Genomic DNA, 17,662 nt, shown 5'->3' on the forward strand with positions numbered 1-17,662 from the left:
GTGTATGCAAACATCTTGAATTTCTGTATAAGCCACACATAAAGCTATTTTATAACACTTGAAATATAGTGCACAAGTCATATGGATTACTGTTATGCTTATTCCGTTTTAGATCTGGTTATTTTATTCTTTCTTTGTAAAGAAACAGCAGCTTTTAAGTTTTTCAAAACATCTTACTTTGTATTCCACCCAAGAACAAAAGCATTTCTGTTGAGCTCAGATTTTCATTTTTGGGTGAATTATTCCTTTAATATAAACACTGTCGGAGAGTTCCAGTGTCTCTCCATGGCCTCCTCCAGTTTAATGCTCCATCTGTCCTGTTTCAGTGACTTGAACTATCGAAGCTACACTGGTTGTCCTCCCTAGTGCTTGCCCAGCAGAGATCCCCTCGTCCTCACCTCACGTCATTGGTTTTCGTCCAAGTTCCATCTCTTTTTCAACACAGTCCTTATCAAATATGGATTTTTTGGGTGATTTACACACTTACTCACTGGATGTTACATATTTTAAAAGCATCTTTTCCAGAAAGTATTAAAACAGTTCCGTTTTCTAAATTAAGGTTTCTCGTGTCTTCACTCTTCGTTTAATTAAAATGCTGCTAAGCCATCGCTGTTCAATGCAAATGAGAAATGAGGGTTTGATTGTTGATGTCTGCTTCACTCCATCTGCTGTGAAAAAAAGAGCCCCCCACCACCACCACAGAGTCACTGCCACGTGAGATCTCGCAGAACAAGTCACAAGCACCATTCGTGTGCGGTGAGAGAAAGAGGTCTATAATTACCCAATGAGAGAAATTAGGTGTCTGAGAGAGTGGAGCATCACATTCTGCCCTTTTATAAGAGAGAGAAATTGGGTGTAATTATGGAGAGGTTAGCACTAAAAACTTATGCTGCACGTTCTCAACAACACTTCTGTGATGACGGCAGCGAATGTGTCTATGAGAGCGTGTGAAAACCCATCAAGAATGATGCAAACGATCTGACGCCAACCTGCCAGTTCCTAGATGAGATGTTGGCATGAAACCCGTGCCTGGAATTTCAACACCTTGTAGTAACGCTGTCTGAAATAAACCTTTTTTTGAGTCCTATTTCAATTTCATAACTTTGTGCTTTGTCTTCCTGTATGGAAAAAGCGATGTGAACTTCATTTTGAAGTTTTAATATTTTTTTTGTACTGTGCTGTGCTCATCTAAGATGCTGTGTACTTTTCCTCTGTAGTCTGTACCTGCTTATGTAATAATCTGCAATCATTTTTAAAGGCTTTTTTGAGATTCGGAATCAGACTAAAAGAACTATAATATGATGACTACAGAATGCGTCATAGCAAAAACAAAACAAATAATGAAATATAAATGCAATTTACCATGTTAGAACGATAATAGATAATAGAATAAAATGTTGCACAAGCATCAAACTCAGAAGAGAGAAAGAAACTTTTTTTTTTTTAGCTTAAAACTTTGGGATTAGTTCCTGCTAAATTGCTGTTCCTTCTTCAGCTCTGTATGAGTTTCCAAATCCCATTTGTCAAGTTAATGTGGCAGAGCTGTTTTCTTCCTAGAATTAGAATTTCTAGAATTTCTTTAATTGCATAAATTACCATTTAAAGGTTCAGCCAGTACTAGTGTTTTTAATGTTTTTGAAACAAGTCTCTAATGCTCGTTAAAGCTGCATTTACAGTATTTTATAAAAAATGCTAAAAAGAGCAGTAGTATTGTGAAATACTGTTTTCCATTTTTCAGCAGAAATAATTGTAATTGATAATATGGTGCTCAATAAATATTTCTTATTATTTTTATTATATGCCGAAAACACTTGTGCTGCTTAATATTTTTTGTTGAAACTGTGATAATAAAAGTATCAATTTATAAAAAAAAATAATACTAGCCCCAAACTTTTGAATTGTATGAATGTGTATACATCTTGATTAAATAATGCTTCCAGTTAACAGCTGGAAAAATCATGGAAATTATTATTATTATTTTTTTTTCCCCAGTATAATATGGTAACCCTATATAGGGATTTGCAATGCATGATGGGATTGTGCTTTCCAAACTCATCAAGCAGTAAACTGAGACACCTGTGTTAATGAATGTCACTTGACTAGTTGTGTTTTTGGGTCTGTGTGGGTGTGTAGGTTCATTACACAAGATTCCATGCCGAGCTGTGATATTTCGGTGATCTCACACTCTTCTTTCTGCCTCCTGCAGTGATGGACTGTCTCTTTGTGGCAGTGTGGAGCTCAAGATGATGAGGGACGTGGCTTTCAGCATCGTCTTCCAGCTGCAGTATGTTTTCTCTTGTCCATTGGCTGAAGATGGGCAGGTGAGTCATATGCTAATGATGCACCTCTCAACATTCTTTCTCGATTTCACTCAGGTGACTATAATACTGTATGAGGAGTGAAAATCTTGTTTAATGGTACTTTCACTATTGTTTTTCCCTAAAAAGACATTTTAGAAATTTTGCTTATGAAACAGTTCTAAAAATAATTTGGGAGAACCAGACTGTTTACTTGTATTTACCTGCAGTCTGCAGGCACAGAATCACTAGCAGCTGTTGAAATATGTGGGAGGAAGTTTCCCTGGATTGATCAGCCCACTCTGAAATATAACGTATTGTTTTGTTTTTTTTAAACCTGACCTTGGTATGGCTAAAAAATTCAGCCAGGATCTTTGGGATGATATTCTATTAGTCGAGCATGCGTGGCGGCAACCAGGTGAGGAGTACAAAGACAAGTGTGTCTTGCTTACAGTCAAGAATGGTGGTGGGAGTGTCATGGTCTGGGGCTGCATGAGTGCTGCCGGCACTGGGGAGCTACAGTTCATTGAGGGAACCATGAATGCCAACATGTACTGTAACATACTGAAGCAGAGACTGAGCCACAGGGCAGTATTCCAACATGATAACGACCCCAAACACACTTCCAAGACGACCCCTGCCTTGCTAAAGAAGCTGAGGGTAAAGGTGATGGACTGGCCAAGCATGTCTCCAGACCTAAACCCTATTGAGCATCTGTGGGGCATCCTCAAATGGAAGGTGGAGGAGCGCAATGTGTCTAACATCCACCAGCTCCGTGATGTCGTCGTGGAGGAGTGGAAGAGGACGCCAGTGGCAACCTGTGAAGCTCTGGTGAACTCCATTTCCAGACAACAATTCGTCTCCTCTGGTTCAGCGTAGCGCCATTTTGGAGAATATCCGCTGGACACAAGCAGCGTACGCTCTTGTGTGTCAGCCGCGCCACAAGGATCCATCTTCTACATTTGTTTACGCTTTGATTTGAATGAAAATTGCGTATCCGGTATGTGGCTGACATACAAGAGCGTAATCTGCTTGTGTCCAGTGGATATTCTCCAAAATGGTGCTACGCTGAACCAGAGGAGACAAATTGTTGAATAAAGTAATTGTTTTGTTTTGTTTGCACAGAAAAAGTGTTCTCGTCGCTTCATTAAATTCAGATTGAACCACTGATGGCAGATGGACTATTCTGATGATGCTTTTCATACTTTTATGGACCTTGACAGTGCAATTTACTATGCAGTCAATGGGACAGACACAAGCCCTCCTGGTTTTCATCCAAAATATCTTAAATTCTGTTCCGAGGATGAACGAAGCTTTTACAAGTTTGGAACAACATGGGGGTAAGTGATTAATGACACAATTTTCATTTTGGGGTGGAGTATCCCTTTAAATATGGTCTGAAAATCTACCGAGAGGTTTGGAAATTTGAGTCTGGAAAAGTATGGAATTTTGAAATGAAAAATGTGTAGGAACCCTAAAGGCTGCATTTATTTAATCAAAAATACAGTACAAACAGTAATAATGTGAAATAGTATTTCAATTGAAAACACTGTTGATTTCTTTTTATATGTTTTAAAATATAATATATTAATTTGCTGAATATTCAGTAGCCATTGATTCAGTCTTCAGTGTCACATGATCCTTCAGAAATCATTATACTGATTTTGTGTGCAAGAAATATATTATTTTTAATGTTGATAACAGCTGTGCTGCTTAATTTAAAAAAATATATATTTTAACTGTAGTAATTTTAAAGATTTTTAATTAATAGAAGGTTCAACATAAATTATTTGAAATAAAAATCTTTTTGTAACACTATAAATGATTTTACCGTTACTTAATAAAGTTAATGTATCCTTTCTAAATAAAAGCTTAAGGGGTCATCGGATGCAAAATTCACTCTACAAGTAGTTTGAACATAAATATGTGTTGGAAGTTTGTGTACACATCCATCCTATAATGATAAAAATCCATCCAGTGTTTTTTTTTTAAATCCCTATTTTAAAATCCAATTTCTCAAATCAGGCTGTTCCGAGATTCCTGTCAGAATGACGTAGTTCTTCGTAGGCCCCTCCCAGCATTGTTCGGCATTGTGTAGACTCCGGTGCAGGGGAAGACCAGATGTCTCCGATTAAGCTACTGAGGTGTTTTGTTGTTGGATGTAATAATGAATATAGCAGTTATCATTTACTCCCGATATCTGAGCCACTGAAGACGCAGAGGATTAACGTTACTTTAGTTTTTGAACGAAATGCACAGATCCTGATCTGCCTAAATGGAAATGCGTCTATGTTCGTGCGAATCATTCGTGATCCAGCCTCACCTACAGAAGAAGTGAAATCTTTGCAAATCGCCTTTCCTAATAATGTGCTAGTTAGTCAGTTTTGCAGCTGCGTCATCCCATGGAAGAGAGGGGCGGGGTCAGCAGAGGTCATTAGCATTTAAAGCAACATGTACTAAAAAACAGCTCGCTGAAAACAGAGCTGATTGTGACAGGGTAAAAAAGGTGGTTTTTTTCACTACCATTGCGAAATTTTAACCAAAGTATGTTATAGACTTTTCATTAAGACCCTAAAGAATCATATCAACTTGTGGAAAATGGGCATCCGATGACCCCTTTAAACCATATAAAATTTGCAATTATTGACTGCCTTGTTGCATCTCAACATTAAATACAGTAGTTGTCGTTAGATATAGTAGTTTAGAAAGTTTGAGACCTCCAGTCCAGTGGAGTCCAGGGAACTTCTGTGACAAGACCCAACTACTGTACCCCCGAGTCCGCAGGGATGGAGGAGAGTTTGCCTTCTCTGTTTAGAGCTCTTTCTAACTGAGAATGGATCTGAGAGATAAATCTCTCTGTCACACTCACTCTTTCGCTTTCTCCCCTCGCTTATCTCGCTCCCTCTCTCTCTCTCTCTCTCTCTCTCTCTCTCTCTCTCTCTCTCTCTCTCTCTCTCTCGAGTATTGCCATGTCTCTCATTGCCTCTCCCTGAGGAAATTAAACAGCCATCCTTGACCAGACATTCTCAGTAAATAAACATATTGGGTGGGGGGGAAAGAGATCAGGGGTAAGAAAAAAAAAAAAAAAAAGGGAATCTCAGGTTCCAGGCAACAAGCACAGAAGCAATCCAATCAGGCTTTATTCATCCGCCCGGACCCCCTTCCTCTCGTTTCTTTGCTCAGGGCTCTGGTTCAATCTTAACTCCCTCAGGATTAGCCCCCTCTAATGAAATGACACAAATGTGCCTCTTTAGTCTATCTAGAACGGTCTCAGCACACACACGGTTGTCTGAAAACCCAATACGTCTCCAGGGTGCTTGTTTTTCTCTGCCAGGCAACACAGAAGGTTTTTAAAAACACTCGTCTCTACAGTTAAGTCATGAGAGATATTCCGCCAATTACATGTGTGGGCGGAATCGCCATAGCGCTCTATGGGACAGATGCTCTTCGTGACCAGCGATATAATTTTCCACCTGCAAAGGTTAAAGTGTCGCCAATTAAAGCCCGTCAGAAAACAAGGCGCAGTTCCGTAGGTATGTTAAATGCTAAACACTCGCTATCTGGACTGAAAATGCTAGTTTCTAAAATTCGGGCTTAATTGGAACTGAGAACTCTTCACCATTTCAAATTGTTCATGAAGATGAAATTTTCAAGTAATTATATGCGAGTGCGAAGCTTTTTTGGAAAGCGAGAATTTCTTTAGCTGTCAAGGCTGCTAGTTGAAGAGACAGGCAGAAGTGTTGGACAAGTATTGCCTCACATGATCTGCAGTCTCAAACTGTGCTGAGTTTGAGGTTAAAATAGGAAATTCGAGAGAGAGTGTGTGTGTGTGTGTGTAAATTCCTAATGACGTTTGAGATGGCGTGTGTGAGCGAGAGAGGGAAGACAGACAGGGAGAGAGAGGGAGACAGACAGAGAGGGATGGAGTAATTGCGTTATAGGTGTATTTATAGAGCGTGTTGAAGGAAGGTGTCTGGAAAGTCATCATAGTGACTAATAAAGGTGGGACGAGACTCGACCTCCTGAAGATAGAATGACCTGCCTTGCAGTGGCATTAAAGAGAAAGATTTTTCTTTACATTTTAACAGCAAATGGGTTTAGTACATAGGCTTTTCTCACCTCTGCTGTGTCCTAGATTGTTTGTAATTACTAGGCGGCTCTCTGGAATACTTAATTCTGATTAGTCAATCGTTACCTGCAGTCATATTTTTATAAAATGGCTTTTAAACTGTATATTTGACCATTGTCCCAGGTCTTTAAAAATTAAGTGCTAACACTGTCATTATCATAATCAGGGCCATAGCCAGGATTTTTCAAATACCGAGGTCATTTTTTCTAACCCCCCCCCCCCCCCCCCCCCCACACACACACACACACACACACCGGTGCGGTGGCTTCACTTTTATGACGTCATGAGCTATCCAGTTCTCTATTATAGATCAGTGGATTCTAATGACAAATGAAACTTAGCGCTTGACAGTGCTGAACAGTCTGCCACTGACACACACAGGCTCACCTTCTCTCCTACTCTTTCCCTGCCCTTCTGTTGTTGGCTTTTTAAAACTTAATTTAGTTTGATGCAAGTTCCTCTTCATGTCTGCATTTCGCTCAAGACCACACTACGATCGATGTACTAGCTTACGTGAAAAAACATACGGCTTTCCCGCCTCTCTGAATCTGTAGCCTAGGTAACGTGACGTCAAGTGCCTGCAAAGACAGATAGAGGCGGAGATTTCACCTGAGAGATTAGACGGAGAATGTGAATTTAATTGGGAGAAAATACAGACGACATATATGGATTCGGACACGGACCGGGTTCTGTGTTTGGCATTGATCATCACTGCTGGATTGACTAATTTGAAATTTCGGGAAAAAATACCGAGGACATGACCTCGGTGTCCTCAATGGTAGATACGGCACTGATCATAATTTTTATGAATAATAATGTATATAATTTTTATGTATTATATACTGTCTTAGACCACATTGAACAAAACATGAAATTTTATTTGAAACTACAAATAAAGTCAGAGGATTTTGAAAAAATTGTTAACTTGTAAAAAACAAACAAAAAAAAAACATGATTTTAATGATTATTTGGCATTCCCAAATCATCATTAAAACGAAGGAAGTACATACCAAATACTGAATATTTTAAACTGATAGTCTATAAAATAAGTAAAATATGCAGTCTGAGACTCATTAATATATATTTAGGATTTATGTATACTGTGTATATACTGTATATAAAAACTTCATAATATATAAATATTAATTACTTATATACGGTATATTATTTAGGTAGCATGAAAGTTAGATTAGTTTAGTTAGCTTCTAAATAATTATTTAAATACTTATCATTAATTTACATTTGTCCTCAATGTAATGAGGGTGTTTGTTTATGATAATAACCATAAAACAACCATTAAAAAATTAGAATGCTCTTTCTCCTTCCTCTGTGATCTACAGGTGTACTACTTTTCTGCATGGGTGCACTGTGATTCCCTATTAATCGGTTTATAATGGATCATGATGGCCTTAATGCTGTTTATTTTTTCCTTTCTCCTGGGGTCATAACAGATCCCACGTTTACTGTTTCACCAATAGGTGGAGCTGTGTAACTCATAAACAGGCTTAGAAAGAGAGCTGAGTGTACAGTGTTGCAATCATGTGTTGACCACTATTTACTGCACCTCATCTCTGTCCAATTGCTCTCGTAATATGGTCTGATTGATTTGCTGAATGGAGCAACATAAAGTCGGCGACTAATTAACAAATCGACAACAAAACAGACTGCAGTACTTCACTTTCAAAGGACGTTTGCTAGAGCTCCAAAACTCTGTCTGACAGGCTCAGACTTCTTAAGTTTGAGTAATTCTGAAGTGACTGTTTCATGCTTGTGTTTTGGTTCTTTTATTCTTTCCTTCATAGGGTTCGGTGGACTCACATCCTCATCAATATGCTCATGGAGAAAGTGAAAGAATAAAAGAGCTGAAAGGAAAACAAAACTAGAGGGATGACAGTGAGAAAGACTCTTTGGCAAGTAGAAAAGGAAAGTTGGAATGTGTATGTGAGAGGGATATAAACTCAAGCAGCTCTTTGAACCTCTTCCTATGCAGCTGGATAGGGAGACTGAGGGCCGAAATCATAGTTGTGCATTGATATTTCAAAACCCTGAACCTCCCACGGTGCATCTTAACCAGCCGCAAAATGTGCTGAAAATGCACTGCGCCTTGAGCATTTAAATGAAGTTATTGTCATTGTTTTTTTTGCAGAAGATACATGGCAGGTTGTGGCATCCTTCACAAACTGGCAGTCAAAACCAGCCTGCATTGTGCTGTGTAAAATAGCATTTTTGGGGGTGTTTGTGTTGTTTCATAGTATTCTCATAAGTCTTTTACTGAAACAAATGCTAAAACAGCATTGACATGTAGCATGTGCAGATGGACAGTGCTATCAGAGGAATCAATTCAATTCACGCTTAGGAATTTCGTTGTAGTGTACTTTAGATGATAGAGAGAGAGAGGGGAAAGATTGAGTATAGGTGAGACTGACAGAGAGAGAGAGAGAGAAATATGAACTGCTCACTTGGCATGATCCGTTTTGACTCAGCACAAAGAGACTTGTAGTGCTAAATCTCAAGCACAGAGAATCTCAATCACCCAAACCTCTGACCTAGAAACACCATCTCTATAATCTTTCTTTCTGCATTACTCTGATCAAAATTTTCTGTGCTTTAGTAACCTATATATAAAATTCCTTTCTAAAACTCCTCATCAAGATCAGCTGATTGACACGAGAGGTGGTGGTAGTTTCATTAAGAGCAGGCTTTAAAAGTGTTTTAAAGGTAAGCAGAAGAATTTTGTAAATAACGTGAGATGACACAGGTAGCCAGTGGCGGTTGAATAAGACAGGGTAATATGAGCAGATCGTTCATTGTGGGTTAATATTCTTGCAGCAGAATTTTGAATGTATTGTAAGCGAGAAATTGAATGTGCTGGTAATCCAGCAAAAAGAGCTTTACAGTAGTCGATGTGCGATGTAATAAAAGCCTGCACTAATGATTCTGCATCTTTTATATATAATAATATAATAATCCACAAACTTAAGTAGGTTTCAAATAAAAATATAAATAAATACAAAAATAAATTAATGACATTTATTTATTTACTGTTTTTTTAGTTCATTATATTATATTATATTATATTATAAAATAATTTAATACATCAAAACAGATCCACAAACTTATAATAAGGACTAAATACATAAATTAGTTTGGTATTTGACAATAATATAACTTAGCGTAAAACGTTTTATGTATGTATGTATTTATTTATGTATATAACACGGACTAAATAAATAAATTTGGTATTTTACAATAACATAACTTGGCATAAAGGGTTTTATTTATTTAGTTATTTATTTATATAACAAGGACTTAATAAATAAATTTTGGTATTTGACAATAACACAACTTAGCATAACTAACTCAACTTTATACTCGACGTGCTCTAAGGATTGTTTGGTTTAAGTCTGTTTCAAATTGCTTAAAATATACAGTTAACTGCATTTCTGTATTCTCTTATTATTGGCGATATGAGATTTATAGGAATTTAATGTGCACATTGATTGCTCTTATCTCTAATAATCATGGTCAGGCAATAACATAGTAATCGTGACAGCCTCAGTGCTGCTTTTGTCTCAGTCATTACCATAAATTCTTCTATTCTGCTCTCTATCTTTTCCTTTGCTCTGTCTGTCGTTCTCCGCTTGAGTTGCAGCTGTACAAGACTGACAACTGATCTTCTGCACAGATAGCTCCTAATGCTGGTCTGTCAACACCAATTTAGCGACGAGGCAGCTCGAACAAGATCCATGTTCAGCCTGAAATGCTGCATTTAACATTTCTAGATGAGCTTCTGTCAGTTAAGCCACGCTAATGTAATAAAGTGTTGCGTGATGCTGAGGGACAGGCCAGCTTCCGGGGCAATGTGGGGTTTTGTTGCCGGTCCGCCGCTAGCTGTGACTCATGGATAATGGAGAATGAGCCAGAGACTGAGACTTTCCCGTTCCTGTCCCGCGGCCAGTAGATAATTGTGATGCTGGCGTGAAAAGGGACTTCTCATCTGAGGCCTGTAGGAAGGGTGAGCAGAGTTGGTCACGTAATTGTGATTTGTAGTAACGAATGCAATGGCAACGGGTCCTGACATGCTCACGGACACACTAACGGTTTCTGCTGCAATCCTGAGTAATGACGCCTCATCCTGTCTTGTGACCTGCAGCGGACAGAAAGATTAATAATGAATAATAATTTAAACGTTCTACAGTTCCTCACACAAAGCTATTGTTAGGCTCCAAAAAATGGATTATAGCACACAAGTCATTTGAACTCATTTTATTGTACTCCTTTAGTCAGTCCGCCCAGTTCTTCATGATTTTACGGCACAGAATTGTTTTGCAATCCTGCATATTTCAGCATTTAACATGAAAAAAATAATCACAAAAAGGGCAGTCCTACTTGAAGTTATTGATGTGTTACTGTAATAAACATGCATGCATGAATGAATGAGAAGTTAAAGCAAAGGATGTTCTTTGTTAAGAAGAGTTAAGCATAATAAACCATGAAAACAAACTAAATGCAGTACTTGAGCTGACTGACACGCACCCAAAGTATGCATTTCAAATACACATAAACTGTCCGTTGTGTGTTACATTAATCAGAAGTGGTTTGGAGAAAATCGAATCGTCCTATGTGCCCCACAAGCTTCTGGGGCACATAGGTCTGAAGAACTGAATTTAGGTAAAGGGGTGCAGAGCCAGAGGTAGTTTTGTAGGCAAACATTAATGCCTTGAATTTTATGCGAGCAGCTATTGGTAGCCAGTGCAAAATTATGAATAGAGGTGTTACGTGTAGCATGAGCAATATTTGATGTAAATTAGGTTGTATAATTTCAACATTTAAAGCAAAAACAGAATGGTCTGACCTTAGCTTTGTGATATTATGCTACATAAAACATATCTGCACAAAACAAAAACAGCAGATGGACTGAATGAGAACGAAGATTCGCTGTCTGACAACAGGAGGCACTTATGGAACAGCAGCTACACAACGTTTAGTTGGTTACTGCTGTAAACAAAGCAGCACTGCAGTATAAATACTGCAATGATATGCATTATATGTAGGTAAGATGAAAAGAATATACCATCTAATCTTTCCGAAGACAGTTCCCCTTAGCGATACATTCATATAAACTCCTCACCCCCAGTTCAGTATGAAGGATTTTCTTTGAATATTTTGCGCAAGGCAAGGCAAGGCAAGTTTATTTATATAGCACATTTCATACACAGTGGTAATTCAAAGTGCTTTACATAAAAGAAAGCGCATGGTGAAATAAGTTTGCCTGTACAGTATTTTGTCATCTTTGCAATCGTCTTCGGTGTCTCTGGCTTCTGTTAACAGTTATTTACAGTTGGTTTATATGCCCAGTTAAAGAATTAGTTTAGTGTTATTACTAGTTTTAAAAGTTTACCAACCATTAGTCAGAACTGTATGCAGTTAACAGGGATCCCCTCTCAATTCATGACGATGTCTACAATGCTTAGCCATTTGTATGCCAGTTTTTTTTTTTTTTTTTTCATACCGTGTGTGTAATTCAAACCAGTTTAATGTTTGAACCGTTATATTGCCAAGCACTAATATGCATAAATGGCTGAACTATCCCTTTAACCTCTCTAGCATTTGTAAAAGAATCTCTAAAAGAACAATGGAGGAAGTGTGAAGTACTTAGTCAGATTAGCCTTCAATGGAATTCTTACCATAAGGCATGAGGACCAACTGGAATCAGGCCATGAGCTCACCTGGAGAGCTTTGCAAGGATAATGATCCATCTCGAATTTGACAGCCATTTCTCACCATTTTATTAGCAGTGGAACACCGCGGAGGAGGACAGTCAGACTGAGTAAAATGTTTTGATTTAGCATGGAAAAAGAGCACGTAACTGAACAAAGCACTTCAAAATCAAATAGACCGCAGCGACCATGTGGGCTGCTACATGCAGGGGGCGGACACAACAGTTTTCAAAAGAACAGCTCTTTGACAGCATCTGCGAATTCATATGGATACGTATGGAATACATTTTCAAACAGCACTATGGTGTAAATGAAATATGATGTGTCCTGCTGCAGAGGAAAATAAAAAAGTGACCAGTGACATGCTGCAGGTCAAGGAGGTCTATGATACCTAGAAAATTAGTTTTGTTAAAATTCCCATTCATCTCAGTGGAAGTTACTCAACTTTGTGGAAGTAGGCAGTTTTTTAGCTAATTTTTTCAGCCAAGCACATTTTCTTCATTTAGAATTAATCAGTCACTTTCAGAGAACTTTAGGCAAAGTCATGTGATTAAAAAAAAAAAAATCAAAATCTGAGGTTCATGTATTGTATAAATATAGGCAAAAATGTCCTTAAAATAAAACCATTTTGGGTAAATGGTTCCATATTAATTTAATTATAAATTATAGTAATTTTTGAATAATTTGTTTTATTCAAATTTATAATTTAATTTAAATATCAGACAGCTACTTTTAGCCATAAACATACTTTTGCCTGTCAAATTTTGTCATTCTGGCATGTACCAGCAGGGTATATCGGGGCCATGCTAATTGTTCAAACCTTGAACCCTTGCTGTGCTTAAGTTAATGTTCCATATCCCACAATTCTAGATTAAGAGCTTAACCAACACTCTAAGAGCACCGAAGATATTGGAGCAGAAATCGATGGAGCTCTACAATTGATTTACCACTAACATTCAGCTCTTTTACAACAGCACTGCAACATGCTTTGGTAAGAAGGATGATTTATTTTTGCAGCTAAACCTTGCTGATTAAATTTCAGCCTCCATGTTTCGTCTAGGAAGACACTTCTTCTGTTAGTCAGTGTGACCTGCTTGAAACTTGGCATCTAAGAGCTTGATGAAGCTCTATTACTCCTTCATTTTGCGTTGAGTAAATTGTGGCCAACTTTCTGCTCACATGGCGTATAAATTATGCAATGCCGTCACGCAGTTGCACAGCCCATATCAGCTTAGATGCTCCTTCACATCTGTGGCAGAACACAAACAAACAGCATTTCTGCATTTTTAAAGGGTTGCTGATGTTGTTTTAATTTGGATCAAGTCATGCGCTTTGTTTTTTTTATACGCTTCATGCTTTTTTTGTCTATGTCTCTCTTTCTCTGTCTACGATGTTCATTCGGTTCCTCATTAAGGCCTGATTTCCTACAGGCTGTCTGGCTGCACTCCCTCAGTCTTGTGATAAAAAGACGATTGCGGAGCAGTAATGCTTATTTATACATTTTTCTTTTATTTGAATTTTTCCCATTCTGTCGGAAATGTCACACAAATGTTAATTAAATGTTAATCAAACATCACACAGTAAGAGAGCCCATGTCTTCGCCATTGTGCGGCTATATTTAACAGTACAGAGAGGTCAGTCTACGGCAGGGTCTGATGCCTTCGCACCAGGGGTTTGCATGGGAGAGCAGGAACAGGAGAACCAATGGTCGACTAATTAGTACGAATGTCAATTTCTCACACTGAGAAGTTCATAAATCTCCTGGCCAGCCTACTGGGAGTTCACCCTGTCACATTTACCCCTTTTCCACCAAAGCAGTTCCAGGTGCTAGTTTAGAGCCAGTGCTATAGCCGGTTCTTAGTTGGTTCTTAGTTGGTTCGACTGGCGAGCGCTTTAAGAACCGGTTGCTTTTCCACAGGCTAGAGAGCCAATACAGAGCCAGGTCTTACGTCACTGAATACGTTTCATGTTTCGGATCACTAGCGCGGTACAACAGGCATCTGTACAAAGCATCAGCGCCACGCAGATCGATCGATCGGCACACAACACACTAAAGCACCGCGAGAGCGATCCAAAAGCATAAAGAGCCGTCTGCTTTCCAGTCGCTCCCGCAGCACCCCGATATGCCTTGCACCGAATGGTCCGCACAGCGCCGATCTATCCCGGACAAGCCTAAACAAACTATCAACAATGGCGGACGTTGCGTTGCTATTGATGTTCATGGCTTTGCGAACCTACATCGGCATCCAAACACGGCGAATCAAACGTGTTAGCGTTTAGCTGCTATTTCAAATATGGCGGTCCAAGTTTCTGTTCGTCTTGTTGGTCACGGTAACCCTGCCCCCAGCCCCTGACGCAAGCGGTTCTTTCTTCTAGCCCAGCAATGTTGTGGTGCTACTTACGAACCGCTTTTACTGGTTCGGAGCTGGTGCTTTGGGTGTCGAAAAACAAAGAACCGGTTTGAAACTAGGCTCTGGCTCCGAACCAGCACTGGAACTGCCTTGGTGGAAAAGGGGTAATTGAGCCTCACTTTCCAGTCCTGTGCATCTGCCTGCATTGATCCCATCACATACTATACCTCTAAGTGTGTGGGAGCATGAACAAAGCTCTCCTGGGAAGTACTCTAAGGTGAAAAGTAAATCGAGGGAAGCTGAAGCAGTGGCTTTCAGGTGCTTTTGCTTCAGGATTTTATCAGTCAGGACCTTCAGGACTTAAATTAGCAAACCAACATGGTACCCAAATTATTTAACGGTAAACAAAATGTCATTAAAATCAAAGATAAAAATATGTATTTCTAATATTTAGTAGTAATAATCAACCCCCGGTTATACAGACAAGGCTTAAGCATAGTCTCACACTAAAATGTAAGTCTGAGCTGTGTAGCAATTTATAAGCTCAAAAGGGAATTGTATATAACTTATTACAATTAATTATGATTAATTACAATTATTTTACTTTACTTTACTTTTACTTTTGTCATTTAGCAGACGCTTTTGTCCAAAGCGACTTACAAATAGGAAAAAGTAACTAAAACTAAAAAGTTACAACTCTATAAATACTATCTACCCACATATTTAAGAAAATAAAGAAATTAAATAAAATTAACACATGCATATAACAACAACATTTCAATAATAAACATATCAATGAAAAAATTTAATAAAAAGCTACTACTATCCCTTGCCGGTGTCCCTGCCCGGTGGAGTCGCACGGTAGAGTCGATGGTCTTTACACTCTTTGGTCTTCACACTAAGAGGGCTTCACACGACGACTGCCGCGACCGCTGCCGCGGTATAATAACCTTTATTATACCAAACCAACAAATGATCATTTCAATTCAGCTGGACCCACTTTCCTGTTTATCAACTTCAAATGGCCAAGCAAGTGCACACACTGACAAGATACACGATACAGTACGAGACCAAACGCGATTTTCAGCAATTATATCGACTGACAGTAATAACTGTAGCAGGAATAAATTGCCATCAATTAATCTGTTCGTCCAGCGAACATTCAGTGTATATTCATATCAACTCTAAGAAAGTATATTTTCTTGGCCACAAAAAATACTTTCCTAAGCATTAATGCATTAGAGCATGTAGTAAGGATTACAAATTGTAAAGGGACATTAATTTGCAAGGCAGAATCAGAAACTCATGTAATTTGTGCACAAGAGTTTTATTGACTAAACACTAACGCAAATTAGTCTAACAAACAAACATACATACTATCACTCATACATGGGGAAAGGACAAATGAGAGTTGATGGATGAAACCATCAGGAAATCAGAGAATGAAGCTATGATAAGAGTCAGTTAACCACCTGAATAAAACCATCAGCGCCATTTATAACGGGGTCTATAGCTTATACTAAACCTCTGTTTCGTTTAGTTAAATGTACGATACTTGAAATGCCTTTGGTCGTTGAACGAGTGTCCGGATGCAGTCCTGGATGAAAGTTCTCATGGTTGGAAGGTTTGGTGGTGTTGGAGTTCTTCCGGGTTTGAAGGGTGATGAACTCCAAAAGATGTTATTCTGGCTCGGTGGTAATTGGGAGTTTCTTCCCAGGTAGAAAGAGAAATCTTTCCGAATATTTCTCTTTCTGCTTTCTGCTGAGATCCGAGGATCCTTTGTTGAATGGAAAGTCACGGCCGCAAGGCCTGGCACAAAACCTAAGGGTCCAGAAGAGTTCTAGCTCACATCCTCCTCATCCTCTTAGGATCTAACAGGACCGCAGACTGCAAGGGTGTCACTGATGTGAGAGCTTTATCTGCTATAGAGGTCACACCTCTGGGGAGTCAGAGCCTATGGTGACTTCAACTTTTGGAGGGAAAGTTTACGACTCTTTGTCTCTATGCATGGTAATTTGCATATGAAGTTGAAGTTGATATACAAACTATTTAAGATTCTTAGAACACTTATATGTTGCATAGGTATCGACATATAATATACACTCTCAATTAGATCATCCGAAGACGAATTGATAGAGACCAAACATGATATACATGAGGTAATATGAACTAGTGTGCTATCATAAGCATGCATAAAACAGGATACAATACACAAAAACATATACAAGAACAGTAATAATATACACAATGACCTGAAGATATGTGTGTACATTCAAAGAAAGGTTTTTCTATGAATTTATTAGAGAAGAGTCCATTTTTATGGCATAATGTCTCTTTCCTAAGGGGAAATGAAGTGAGTTGCTCTGCTTGTATTCCTTTGAGCAATAAAACAAGTGTTATCAGATGGGTTGCCATGGAACCAGGTGCCTTTCTTAGGTGTTCCATGCATTTCGGGGGAAGGGTCCACATACCCTCATAGTTGGCCTTTTGGGCTAGGTGAGGGGGCATAAGAGATTATTTGTTAAATATAACAAATAGCTGTGTGTCTGATTGGTCCAAATGTTACAGCTGTTTCAACTGAAAGAAACTTGCATTGATTGATCGTAAAATATATCAGTGCCTTTTTTTCTCAAGAGGGACGCCAGTAATGTTTTTTTTTTTCTAAGGCACGTTTATAAAAAAATACTTAAATGTCCTTATTGAACTATGGCCTAATCCTGGCTTAGTCCTGTCTGTGAAACCAGGCAAATATGTATTAAGGTTTGGAGTCAGGAGTCGATAAGATTTAGTTTTAACTCTCTAATGCTTGCCAAGTCTATTTGATAAAAAATACAGTAAAACTGTAACATTGTGAAATGTTATTGTATTTTTTTTTTAAAGTGTTCTAATTTAATATATTTTAAAATGTAATTTATTCCTGTGATGGCAAAACTTTTCAGCAGTCATTACTCCAGTCTTCTTACTTGTGTGTTACTAATATGCTCATTTGGTGCATAACATTGTAATGTTGAAAACAGTAGTGTTGCTTAATATTTTTTATTTTAAGACTGTGACCCACCCGTTGAGAACCACAGAGCTAAGCACTGTTACCTCTGTCTTCCTACGTACCTCTAACCTAGTTTTTCCGCTTGAGTTTCTCTCAATCACATTGGTTTTGTCTATTAC

General features: G+C 38.4%; 1 protein-coding gene and 1 pseudogene across 2 annotated transcripts in view; one reads left to right on the plus strand and one right to left on the minus strand.

Moving 5' to 3' along the window:
* The window catches only part of LOC306849709 (uncharacterized protein), a 919,849-nt gene that overhangs the window by 333,509 nt on the left and 568,678 nt on the right, over nucleotides 1-17,662 (minus strand). The gene's annotated exons all lie outside the window — the stretch shown is intronic.
* The window catches only part of LOC306849102 (nephrocystin-4-like), a 179,726-nt pseudogene that overhangs the window by 84,425 nt on the left and 77,639 nt on the right, over nucleotides 1-17,662 (plus strand). Inside the window, exon 8 of the transcript in view lies at nucleotides 2,207-2,321. The product of the transcript in view is annotated as a nephrocystin-4-like (transcript). The remainder of the gene's footprint in view (nucleotides 1-2,206; nucleotides 2,322-17,662) is intronic.

The sequence above is a fragment of the Barbus barbus genome (genome assembly GCF_936440315.1).
Source record: "Barbus barbus genome assembly, chromosome: 29".
NCBI lineage: Eukaryota > Metazoa > Chordata > Actinopteri > Cypriniformes > Cyprinidae > Barbus > Barbus barbus.